Below are 14,304 nucleotides of genomic sequence, written 5' to 3'. Positions count from 1 at the left end.
ATATCTGGAGCATAAAGGACATCATGCAGGAACAGGTTTTGACCACCACGTAAGATTAATTTACATGTGCCGATACCCTTCACTTCAACTCTTGAGTTATTTCCAATATATATATCCATTTTCTTCTAGACAGTATCTGACGATACTCCACAAATGCTTCTTGATCTCTAACTACATGGTCTGTTGCTCCTGAGTTTACAGTCCACATTGGATGAGATTCAGCAAGCATTACAGTACTAGAAACAAAAGCATTACTCAAAGTAATGGAGTAATAGGGTATCTTTTTCGGCTTAGTGCATTCACGAGCAAAGTGACTCATCTTGCCACAATTGTGACACTCCATCTTGGCCTTGTCCTTCTTCCCACCGCGCTTCTTGCGTCGGAAGGTCTTAGCTCTCTTGGGTCCCTGATCAGTCATCTTCCCTTTGTTGTTGAACTAAAGATTCCTCTTGCGCTTGAAGCCCAAAACTTTGCGCAAACTCGATTCAGCAACATAAGCATGGGTAGAGGATCTTGCAGCCTCTATGCGTTCATCCTCTAATTCCAAATGACGCGCAATATCATTAAAAGTGACGATGTTCTCATTATGCATCATATTGATCTTCATATGCTCCCAATTATCAGGAAGAGACCTTAAAATAGCCTGAACTTGATGTTCATTAGTAAGGGAGTGACCTGCCGACTTGCTGTTCATTAGTAAGGGAGTGACCTACCGACTTTAGCTCACGGATCATGTTTGACATCTCCCGAAGATGCTGCCTCATCGTTACATTTGGGCGCTTTCAGAATGTGTCAAACTTGATGGTGAGTCTCCTCAGCTTAGTGGTATATGTACCCCTAAACTTATCTTTCAAGGCAACCCACATAGCTTGAGCTATGTCATAACTCTCAAACTCACACAGGAGATTATCTTGCATACAGCTCAGCAACGTGATGTGAGCAATGCTATTTTTCTTTTTCCAAGCTTGATAAACTTCCAGATCTCTCATGTGTTGAGCTGAAGTTCCATGCTCAGGTTCATCCATGGTATGGTTGAGGGTTTCCAAAACCTCTTGCTCCTCAAGGATGTACTAAACATTTCGGTGCCAAATATCATAATTGTCATCATTCAGCTTCTCACCCTTATTGAGGTTAGCCACAATGGTCTTGGATGCCGAAGCCATAATCAATTGATATAACACATTGACATAATAAACGCATAATCAATACTAGCACACTATACAGAATAACACACATATTTAATTTGCAGTAAAGACAAACTAAATTAATGATAATTCAACAAAAGATACAAAAGCAAAAGTTCACAATGTTCCCAATCACTTCTATGTACAATTGTTTTATTATCATTAGTTAGTTCAATTTGCGCAAATTTTAAGTTCTAGGTGAGAACTCCTTTCAATTCTACCAACCTACGAACTCCCACTAGGAAAAATAATTACATGACCTTATGTAATTTCTACATTTTTCCCTTAACACAAAAAAAAAAAACATTGCATGATAATAACCAACGTATAAACAATAATCATGCTTCACCTATAATTAAAATTGCAATTCAATATGTAATAGATTTCCTACCATTGTTTTAATTTTCTAGCAACTAGAAAATTGCAAGTATATTAAAATATATACATCATATCATTGAACCAAACTCTACACAACATATATAACTTCATTTGAACACAAGCTAGCTACTGTATTTCCCTAATCACAAGAAAATACAAGTTACAAATGAATAAGCTGCATCAAATCCCAAAAATACGCGTACATAAGGTTTCCTACGCATTTTCATACATTTATAAAATTCAAAAGTATAAAATAATTATACCATAGTGTAAAGAACATCCATACGAACCAAACACCGTTGACCACACTCCAATTGGAGCCTGCATGCGCCCCCACGCGCCGCCTGAGTGCACAGCGCGTGTGGCGCATGCGCCAGCGAGCTAAATGGCTCCTGGCCAGTCCAATCGGTCCAACAGGTCCAACCGGTCCGACCGATTTGACCGCCGGACCGGTTGACCAGTCCGACCGATTTGACCGCCGGACCGATTGACCGGTCAACGTCGGGTCGGGTTGGGTCACGGGTCGGGTCAGGTCGCTGGCCGGCTAACTGTCGCCGGTGCTGACGTCATTCCAACTGTTACCGACCGTTGGGTAACGTCATGATGACGTCATCACGCGCCGGTTCGCTGATCGGCACGTGTCGGTTCGCCGGCTGGCGTGCGTTGCGCATGTGCCGGTTCGTCGACCGGCGCGTGTGGTGCACGCGCTGGCTGTGCCAGTGCTTTAGGCGCGTGGCGCCCACGCGCAGCGGCTTTTGGCCACGCGTGTGGGCGCGTCCGGCGTCTCCCGGCGGCGCTCGACCTATCGCCGGACTCATTTCGACGATCTCTTTCACCCTGTATATTCAAAAATTAATTTTGACCAGAAAAATTATTTCAAAAAATGGCCAAAACCTCACAGATGCACGTGATCTCGAACCCGTTCTTTGCTCCGGTTCAATTTTGAGTTTTTCATATGGCAATTTCGATTATCAAAGATCCAAACAGTGTAAAATACAAAATCTTGATCTCAATATCAAATGGTAAATGAGAAAACTCGATGAAAAACAAGGCAGAAATCACGACCGGGCTCTGATACAAATGTTGGAATTCATGTCGGCAGAAGACGACTTACCTGATTTCGATACGCAAATAGTAAATGGCCCCGGAACGAACGTTGAATTACGAATAAATCACGAACAACACTTCCTCACGTTAGTCTGGATGTAATCACAAGGAAAACACCCAATTTCCATGGCGTAAATGTCGATTGTTCTTGCAAAAGTGAAATGGAATTCCTTTTTCTTCTTTGATGGAAATGGAGAGGAAATTTAGTGCGAATGAATTGCCAACCCATCCAACGGTTGTGTTTGGGAGGCTTTTATACGTCTCCCTTCGTACCCCTCCATTAATGACTTACCATCGTAACGCATCAAGACGAAACGGTGCATTCCGTTTGCACCCCATCATGGATGTACCAGCTAAAGTACTACACTGCAAAAAAGGAAACATAGATTGAGTAAATAAAGCCAGAGAAATATAGCCTCAAACTCCATTAAAAGTGGAACATGCATAAGCTTGACTAGCCAGAGCAGAGAACTTTTAAAACAAAAAAATGTGGGTTTCTACAACACATGCTTAGGTCAAGTTTTCTCGCAAAAAATTAACAAACTTTATGCAAAAGCATGACAGTTCCGAGACCCAAAAGATGTCCCAGATTCTGCTTGTAGCAAGCGAGTCCGGAAAGGAATACTCTTCCCCGCCAATAGTTTAGCATACAGAGAAATTCCCAATAAAACCGACCCAATCACCCCCTCCGGAACGCTAACCCTCCCTATTCTGTTCATGAACTTCAAGAACAACGGGAAAGAACCAAGAACCAGAGCACCAGACGAGACACTACAAAACCACGATATACCCAAAAGAAAGAAAGAAACACCAATTGAAGATAAGCATTCAAGAAACAAAAAAAAGGAGCAGAGATGGCGTATGAAGAACGAAACCTTACCAAGAACGAGAAGAGCTCCGAGTCCAACCCTCTGTTTCTTCTAAGTTCGTGAACAAAGCTTTCCTTTCTTGCTTCTTTTTCCTGGGCGTCTAAACTCCACCCATCTCTATCGCAAGCTTCACGATTTGACCGACGCCTGCCGACGAATTTAAAGACCCTGGATCGTCAAGTTGTCATGTAAACGTGCACGTGAGAAGTCGCGGCAGAATTTCTCTCGACTCCAAGGAAAAACCAAAAGCCACAGCTCCAGCGTTTTCCCACTAAAACAATAGGAATCAGCAGCGGCTAGGGTTTTGGCGTTGAGACGAGGGGTGGCGACAGCGACGGTGAGGCGGAGGCGCGTTTATCGGAGGGTGGCAGCGGAATCCACGAGAAGGCCCAGTCATCGAAGAAGAAGCCAAAGGGGAGGGGTTTTCGAAAACACATTTGTTTGTGTTTGTTGGCTTGTTTGGAATAGGGGTGTTAACGTGTTCCGGGTTGAACAATGTTTCAACCCTGAATCGACCCGAAACATGTATTTTGCTCGTTTTATATTTGTTATCCAAACAGTACCCTGGCCCGAAACATGTACCAAACTTGTTTCGTGTTCGGGTCATGTTTAGGTCAAGTCAGGTTGGGTTTTTTACACCCCTACTCGCCAGTATTTCTCGCTACACCATAGATTTGCCTCTGTTTCATAAGGGCGTGAATGATAATCATTCTGGCCAGAAATTGATTTCTATAAAAGAAATAGATTTTTCTATTTCTATTTCAAGATGAGCTTTTAAGCAAAAATATCTGTTTGATAGCGACACAAAATTTCTACTCTAAAAATAGAAATTCGTTTGATAACAACACAAAATTTCTTCATTTTGGACAGTGGCGAACTGGCGGACGGCGATGGACCAACGACAACGAACGGTGATGGTGGCGACCGGCGACCGGCAGCAGCGGCGACCTGCGGCGGCTGCAGCCGGCAACGCTGCGACTGGCGGCCAGTGACCGGCGGACAGTGGTCAGCATCAAACGGTGGTCAACGGCGACGGATGGAGGATCGATTGACAAACAATAAGAAGAATTTTTATTTCTCATTTCTGTTTCAAAAATAGAAAAGTAGAAAATTTTTACTGTTGATTTCTATTCCAAACCTATTTCTGGAACAAAAATCTATTTCGGAAATAGAAAAATGGAATAATTTATCAAACGGATTTATATTACAAAAACAAGTCTAGAATAGGAAAATTGTTTCTAGAATAGAAATCAGAGGTTGTTAAGCACTCCCTAAGTGTTACCTGCTTGCATATTATCTCGCAGAAAACCACGCTGGAGGATCCGACATACTCTTCTTGGCTTTAACATGAAACTGGACAATTTCCAATTAGGGAAAATACCAAAAACAGGCTCGAGTTTTGGACCCTAGCCTCACACCTCTGCCGTCACTGTAAGCGGCAATAGCTAAATTTCTCTCTTCCCCTTTCCCTTTGTACCTCCTTCCACCCTCTCTCTACCCCTCTCAAATTTGGTTTGCAGCTTTCTCTCTCTAATTTGTAGGTCACCGCCGACCACAGCGAGATCCACGGTGGCAGTTGCGACCCTCGATCGAGGTTACGACGCCATGGCCGACTGTGATCTGAGGTCACTGCGGCAGTCAGAGGTTTCCAGGCAAGTCGCGGCAGCTTGTCTTTGTACGAGATAGGGATTGAATCGGCAAGGAGACTGAGCACAACAACCGCTCCTGAGGTTGTGGCGATGTCAGAGAAGGCTAGGCGATTCACCTGGGGGCAGAGCAAGTGTTGCTTGTGTGTGCTTTATTAGAGTTTGCATATGTAGGTGAAAACTCATAAATATTGTTTGAATTTTCCATTCCCAATTATACTCGCAGACATTCCCAAGTTTCTATTGAAACAGAGGATGGAAATGTCCCTTATTCTTGTAAGGAAAGGAAGGATGTTTTTAGTGAACCCGACCCAATTTGTGCATTGGGTCGCTGATGAACTATAGAGATTTGGATGCTTATTGATCCTACACCATCATTCAAGAGAAAACTCCACCAAAGAGGCATTTGATCAGTTTAAGGAACACAGGTCCACTTGAAACAAGAATGACTTAACCACATCAATTGTTTACACTTTTGGATCTAATAGTCTTTCACCTACGTCGTACCTTTCAATTTCTTGCATTTTAGTTCCTATCCAAAAGTCAATAAAGAACACGTTAGACTAAGTGAGTCCTCTAGGAGCCTGAGAGTTAATTGCATCGGAGCCTAGAGTGCTTGCGGTGCTATTTATAGTGTGAAGATAATTTATTTACTTATTTACTTTCAGAAGATTTCACTTTCTTAGTTTGATTAAGCCCTAGTCCTTATAACGCATTTTTCATGTGTGTATATATGTATATATTTTACGCATTTGACCTAGCCAAGGGCTTTTACCAAGAACCATGAGCGGCATAGCCGCCGGCTTTCACCAATAATTTTCTGCGAGTCGAGGCGATTGAAGCATCTACTCCACCATGTACTAAGCAGCCAAAGGCTTTCGCTTGAGAATACTCATGATATGGGCTTGGGCGACCAGTGACTTTCGCTCTGGGACCGTGCTCCGACAAGCAAACGCATTCATTTGAGAACAATAATAATAAGGACCGGTCGGTCGGTGGCTTTCCCTCCAAGACTGCGTCCAGGTGACCAAAGGCTTTCGTTTCAAAAGCACTAACGGTACGGGTTTTGGCAGTCGTTAGCTTTCCTTCCAAGACCGCATTCTAGTGGCCAAAGGCTTTCACTCGAGAAGGCCAATGATACGCCCCAGGGTGGCCAAAAGGTTTCGTTTCCAGATCGTGTCCATGGCGGCTGAAGGCTTTCCTTATAAATGAAGATCCTATTCAAATAGTTTATTATTGTTAGAGATGTCTTTGGGATATTTTGTGATTCTATATATTATTATATAATTCTGTAGATTTTCTTCGATTAATACTGATTTGTTCTTTTAGATGGTCCTTATGTGAGGCTGTAGCCTGTAACAAATAACTCTTGTATATCTGACTATAATGTTCATTGCTATGACATGCATTAAAAATAATCACTCTAATGAAATGATTAAATTGACGGATATTATGGCAATCTTTCTATTTTCTTAGTTTCTCCTCTCTCCCACTATCTTCATTACTTTCATTTTATTTTCATCAACTAAAGATGCGCTCCTGTACTTCTTCACTCGCTCTCACCATCTAAATCTATTTTTACAAAATATATATATTGTGCCTAATTTTTTTTTTCTGGTCATGATATTGTGAGTAAGTGAAGAGGATAACAATGCATAGAAAATGCAATTATTGAAGAAAGTTATTAGAGGTTTTTGTTTAATTTTACATACATGCAAATGAAATCATATATATAACATTAAATCAGAATGATAGAGTAAAAATATTTTCTATATCGTAATGAATTTTGGATGAAGTAAATCAATTACATTATTTTGACCATTTTTCGTGATTTGGCCATAAAATTTCGAGCTATGTTCTTAGTTTTTTTTTTTTTTGGTCAAATGCTGTGCTCTGAGTTAAAATAATCACTTTAATTAATGAGTTGATTGAATTTATGGATATTGTGGTAATGATTATATTTTCACACTTTCTCCAGTTTCCCAATATATCCATCACTTTAATTTTCTATTCTTCAATTATTGATACAATCCCCTGCTTTGTCCACTCTCTCCCCACCTAAACCATCCTTGTCTTTTTCCATATTGTGAGTGAGTGAAGACGATAAAAATGCATAACTATATGGCATTGGTGAAAAATACTTTCCTAAGTTTTCAGTTTAATATTACATAAATGCGATTAAATGTACACAACGTTAAATAAGAACGATGGAATTAATGTTTTTTTTTCATTTTTAGTAATGGAGTTTTAAAGGGAGTAATTGAAAAATATTTGCATGTTAAAATAGGATATGGCCATGGAAAAAGGGGTAGAATTTTTTCTTTAAAAAATAAAGGAGGCCGGAGGGCACATACAAATTGACTACACCTTCACCAAATTATGTGAGGAACTGATGAAGAGAAAACTGCAAATTGGTGGAGATAATGGAAGACTAGATCTTGTGACCTACCCCTCGGTAGCGAGAATAGGAACTGCAAGTGTGATGTGGGTATTCAAATTGACGCTATAAGAATTTTCTAATGAAGAGTTATCACTAACTTATTGGGGTCGGTTAGATATAAAGTGAGATATAGGAGTGTACCTCATTTCCTATGAAACCAAAGAAAATTAGGGTCAGGGAGTTGATTATGCTAATTAAACGATTAGTATCCTTTTGGTATCTAATCTTGCTCAATTCAAGATCTTTTTTTGGGCAGTCTAGATTAATTTTAAGCTTATCCACTAACATATGGGGTGATCATTCAAATGTGCAATCATTAATGAAACACCTAATGATCAAAGCAATTAATAAATTTCAAGGAATTGGAATGGTACTCATTTTAAAGCAACGTAAGCATGTACAAGGTTAATTAGAAGAAACACATATTCAACTTATGTATGGTTTCTAATTAGCGCACAATTTCAACCAACTATTTTTTGGTTTTTTTCTTGTTTAATGAAAACTATGCTTTATACAATGTGAGCTTACTCTAAATGCAATGACGTAAAGAAGTGACGATATTTGACTACATGTCCTAATTCTAAGGACAATAAATAATCAATATGCATTTTATCCTAGCATGACATGCATTTTGATTTCATGACCCTAACATACAATCACTAAATGGCATGCGAACAATAACATGACATATGTGGTGACATGCGAACAATACAATCAGAAGAAAAATTGGTCGATCATGTGTTAGCATAGTGTCAAGGACATTGTCACTGAGAGTGTCCCTCCTTACAGCCACCGAGAATATCTTAGTTCCTCAATAGTTTTAATGGCCCAAGTTGACATTGTATACCAAAAGACTGAATATGGTCAATGTAAATTAGTTGACGGTCATTTTGGAATATGTCACATTTGGCAATTTGAATTTGAAGCACTTATTCGGTGCAGCATGTAGAAGACGGTATATAACTTATCCTAGCTTGCAAAAGAATGTACCATTTTGAGTTCACGGCAATAATTGCATGTCATTTCCTTTACCATGTTACGTGGCACTAACAATTCTGTTTAACCTTCTTGTTTGTCTTGCTGATGCCCATTTCCTTTTCTCTCGAACTAGGAACGGCATTCGCTATTTTCATTTAAGTGGCATGAATGACTAGGAAGTGTAGAACGGGCTTATCAGTTGAACCCTCATCAATTGAAGTCGTAAAGCAATAATCGTCGTCAAGTCCACATTGCCGATTTGGGAACAGGTCTCCCGTGGTGAGCAGGAGCTTCGGTGATGCACAAGAAACTGCTTGCAGCAAAGTAAACAATGTAGTTTCGGTCCCTGCCGGTGCTTCTTGCCTGCAGATTATTTCACATAAAACAGCGCTGGAGGATTTAACGTACTCTCCTGAGGTCGTGGCGACGTCAATGAAGGCTGCGCGACTTGCGTGAGATCTTGATGGTGGATTGTGGCGGATGGCGACGGTGGGGCTATTGTGGCAGAGCAAGCATTGGGTGTGTGCTTTATTAGCTAGGGTTTGGATATGTAGGTGAAAACTCATAAATATTGTTTTTATTTTCCATTGCTAAGACAATCACAAGTTTCTGTCAAAACAGAGGATGGAAATGTCTCCTGTTCTTGAAAGGTAAAGAAGGATGTTGTCAATGACTCCCGACCCAATTTGAATGCTGATTGATCCTACACTCTCATTCGAGGAGAAAACTCTATTGAAGAGGCATTTAATCAGTTTAAGGATGACTTAACCACACCCACTACTTACACTTCAGATCTAACAGTCTTTTGCCCATGTCGTACCTTTCAATTTCTTGCATTTTTTTCCTATCAAAAAATCATAAAGAACACTTCAACCCTTGTTGATCAGACTAGTTTTCCAAATGAACTTTATTTCTTATCATCTATTTTATTTATTTATTTATTAGGAAAAAAACCACGAAAAACCCTGAACTTTGCCCAAAACGACACATTTACCCCAAACTTTTTTTTTATGACGTGAAAAACCCCAAACTTTTCAAATCGTGACACATTTACCCCACAAGGGCATTTTTGTCTTTTATTTTGTTTTTTCCTTTTTTTTTTTTTTTTGTCTTCTTCTTCCCTCTGTCGGCCATGGTGGGGCCGGCGGAGGGAAGCCGGCGTCCGGCGAGGGCTGTTGCCGGTGTCGGATGAGGGCAGCCCTCGCCGCGTCCGGCGAGGGCGGGGACACCCTCGCCCAACACGGCGAGGGCCACCCTCGCCGACGACGGGCGAGGACTGTCCTCGCCAAATGCGGCGAAGCGGGGACACCCTTGCCCGACACGAGGCAAGGTTGGCCCTCACCGGCATCGGGCCAAGATGGCCCTTGCCGATCCGGCGAGGGCACCCCTCGCCCAACGCAGCGAGGGCGGCCCTCGCCCGACGCCAGCAAGGGCGGCCCTAGCCCGACGCCGGGCCGGCGGAGGGAAGAGAGAAGAGAGAAAAAAAGAAAAAAAATTTAAAAATGAAAAGACAAAAATGCCCTATAATTTCGGGGTAAATGTGTCACATAACAAAAGTTTAGGGTTTTTTGTGTCTCAAAAAAAGTTTGGGATAAATGTGTCACGCTTAGCAAAGTTCGGGGTTTTCACGTCAAAAAAAAGTTTGGGGTAAATGTGTCATTTTGGGCAAAGTTTAGGGTTTTTCGTGGCTTTTTCCCTATTTATTATTATTATTTACTTTCCACTTTCCTTTCTCATTCGGTTCCTCATCTCAAAATGCATTGAACCTTTACCTGTTTCCTTTTTTTCTTTCATTCCACACGCCCAAACACCTTGAATCTAGTGTACAGTCATATGTTCTCCATTGGGAAGAATCAAACGTCATCTTCTTCATTCTATTGCCACGCCCAGGCCTTCCAAAGCTAATGATATTATTATGTGTTAAGCTCCCTCCATTTCTTTTATGCACAAACTCCCGTTTTTGTTCATTCATGGTATGCAAAGACAGTCAGCATTCATCCACAGTAAAAAGCACTACAAACTCTTACATTCAGAATTCAACATTAATCCAGCAAAAATCAATCAGGAAATCATGAACAGAACATGCTTTAATTCAGAAATGACAATTTGAACATTGAAATCAAACTCAGTTTCATTTGGGATCGACAGAACAAATCGGATTCAAACTTATTTCGTATGATTGATTCTCGGCTATTGAATTAAACTGAAACTTAGAAGTCAAGGAGCTGCAACACGGACAACTACTGGATGAAGGGAAATCAAATTCAAACAATTTATTTGATAGAAAAAAATAGACAAATTAGAAACATAACTCAAGTAAAGCTTGTTTTCGCACAAAACACACCTAAAGTCTCGGCCTCTGTTATGTGTGAAGAACAACTGAAACAAAGCATCGATAATTTACCTTAGTGAGGAGCGTGTACCGGTCACGATGGGTTGCTCAACTAACAAGAGGAAGTCCAGGAAGTCTCTCCGTTGAAAATCGATAGCCACGAAGGAGCTTCACAAGAGAATGAACTACTTTGAGCGTCTCGACCAATATACAAAGCTCGACAGAGCAAGATGAGGAGCGGTTATTGGTGTTGACCGGCGGTGGCAAGGACATCAGAAGGCGATGGAAGAGGATAACCATCCAAGAATTGTCCAGAACTCAAGCATGAATTCCGTTTCTTTATAAGGGAATCCGGTTGGTTAGATGAGAGAGAGGAATCGCTATTCCGTTTAGTTAAGACTACAACAAACATCAAGAACAAAAATCAACAGCAAATATCAAGAACAGGAGCCAAGAGCACATATGAGGAAGAAGCTGAATGTATGAATGATGCCGAGAAGTGTACAGAAGAAGAGGAACTACTCTAAAAATAGAGAAAGAAAAGAAGAAGGGTGATAATACTGATTGTGATATTGAATGTGGATAGGCTGTGAAGTGTTCTAAGCCTTCATTCTGTTTCTGTACTCTGTTTTCTTCCATTCTGTTTTTCCTCTTTTGACCAGTAATCGGTTAGTCTATTTTCAGTTAGGTGGTTACAGTTTCTTCAACAATTCAATAACTGTAAACAGATTCATTGAGAGATCTCTCATACTGTACATTCTAGAGAAGTTGAATAATAGAAGAAGCATTTTCATCAAATCTTTCTCTTGCTTTCTCTCCATTTCTCTCTCTATTCATGAACTTCTTCATGGTATCAGAGCGTTACATCCTGAAGAAATCACCTCGATGCTGCATAAAAATGGCTGAATCTACGGCAGATTGAAGTCAGGAATCAAAGCTTCATTGATCTAGCCTTACATCCTGAAGAAATCACCTCGATGCTGCATAAAAATGGCTGAATCTACCGCAGATTGAAGACAGGAATCAAAGCCTCATTGATCTGTGAGTTGATATTCCTCATCTTCATCCAAATCTTCATCATCAAAAATCGGTTTGTTGCATCATACTGCAAAAAATAGTAGAGTTTGTATTTGCAACAAGTATTGTTCAAAGATCTGGAAAAATAGAATGGCAGCAAGGAGCTTGAGATATCCATTCCCTATTCATGTCAATATCTCGAACTTTGTTACCATCAAATTAGCTGAGGATAATTTTCTCCTATGGCAAGCCCAGTTTCATAGGTTTCTAAGAAGCCAAGACCTGTTTGGGTTTGTTAATGGAGAAGTTCCACCACCTGCTAAAATACTGCAGGTTGAAGAAGGTGGTCAAACAATTGAGATATCTAATCCTGACTATAATGATTGGATCAAGACAGATCAACTTGTATCCTCCTGGATTAGTGGTGCTGTTTCCGAAGAAATACTCAGCTTAATAATTGGATTAAACACAGCCTATGAACTTTGGCAGACCTTGCTCAACCGGTTTACACAAAAATCTGTGGCAAAGGAGTTTGAATTAAGGGGAAAATTGCAGGCTTGTCAGAAGCGTGATAGAGCTTTATCAACATATCTCAGAGATTACAAAACAATATGTGATCAATTAAATGCAATAGGGAAACCAGTGGATGAAATAACAAAACTGTTTGGTATTTTGGAAGGACTGGGGTATGAGTATGAGAGCTTTAAAACAACAATCTATTGTTTAAAGCCTCAACTAGAATATGATGAAGTAATCTCTCATTTAGAAAGATTTGAAACAAGGCTACAAAACTATTCCTCAAGCCAGTTCAGTCCAAACCAGCATATTATGGCCAAAGGAAGACTGAAGCTATACACAAAGAGGAGTTTAATAGAAATTTTGTACAACAAAATAACAGCCTTGGAAGTTCAAGAGGATATAGTCGCGGAGGAAGAAATTTTGGAAGAGGAAGGTCATTCAATAACAGATTTAGAAATTTTGGATACCCTGGAAGAAATATGAATTACAGAAGTAATAACTCGAACTATGAACAGGGGAGTCAGCAGCTTAACCAGTTTAATACCTCCTCTGCTTTGGGTTCTAGTCAGGGATTCAGACCATATAATGGCTCAGCTCAAAGGTATACAGAGACCAAGACCTATCCATCTCCAAATTTAACTCTCCATAAAGATGTGCAGATGGAGAAAACAACAGCAAACACTCGACTGGAGTGTCAAATTTGCAGAAGACCAGGTCATGATGCATTGCATTGTTGGTATCGATTTGATAATTCCTACCAAGCTGAAGAGATACCAACAACTTTATCAGCACTACATATTGAGGAGACAAGTGGTAATGAATGGTATCCGGATACTAGAGCAACTGCTCATATTACTGCGAATGCTGGTATTCTTCAAAACTTTTCTAAGAATGCTGGTACTGATACAGTCGTGATTGGCAACGGTTCATGCTTACCTGTCAAATATATTGGAAATGCATTGCTAAACACTACTACTACTGTCTTACCTCTAAAAGATGTGTTGATTGTTCCAGCAATTAAGAAAAACCTTCTTTCAGTTTCTAGACTAACTGATGATTATCCATGTTCATTTGTCTTTGACAAAACCGGGGTGTACATAAAGGACAACATCACCAACACAACCAAGATGCTAGGAAGGAAGGATAAAGGACTTTACAGAGTTGATCCTTATGCTGCGGAGGTCTTCTTCACTCAAAGACAAAGGATTACCGGAGAAAATGTTTGGCATCAATGTCTAGCTCATACAAATCAGAATGTCCTTAAGCATTTAAAGAATGAAAAGTTAATTCAGTGTCATACAGAACCACAATTTGTATGTAGAAGTTGTCAGCTTGCTAAGAGTACTGCTCTACCTTTCCCATTGTCGAATTCTACAGCTACTAAACCTCTAGAGCAAATTCATTGCGATATCTGGGGACCCTCTCCAATTAACTCTTGTCAGAATTTCAAGTATTACGTGATTTTTGTTGATAGCTTCTCTCGGTTCAGCTGGATATATCCAATGAAGCTAAAATCAGACTTCTATGATATCTTTCTTATGTTTCAGAGACTAGTAGAAAACCAACTCAGCTGTAAGATCAAGATTTTCCAATGTGATGGTGGAGGAGAGTTTGTCAGTCACAAGTTTAAAGCTCACCTACGGAATTGTGGCATTCAACAGCATGTCTCTTGTCCATATACACCTGAACAGAATGGAATACCTGAAAGAAAACATCGACATATAGTTTAACTTGGTCTGGCTATGCTGTATCATGCAAAACTCCCATTAAAATTCTGGGTTGATGCATTTATGACAGCAAATTATATTGTCAATATACTTCCCACTCCAAAGTT

This window comes from Eucalyptus grandis, chromosome 5 (assembly GCF_016545825.1).
Source record: "Eucalyptus grandis isolate ANBG69807.140 chromosome 5, ASM1654582v1, whole genome shotgun sequence".
NCBI lineage: Eukaryota > Viridiplantae > Streptophyta > Magnoliopsida > Myrtales > Myrtaceae > Eucalyptus > Eucalyptus grandis.
The sequence above is the reverse complement of the archived record's forward strand: the minus strand, read 5'-3'. Positions refer to the sequence as shown.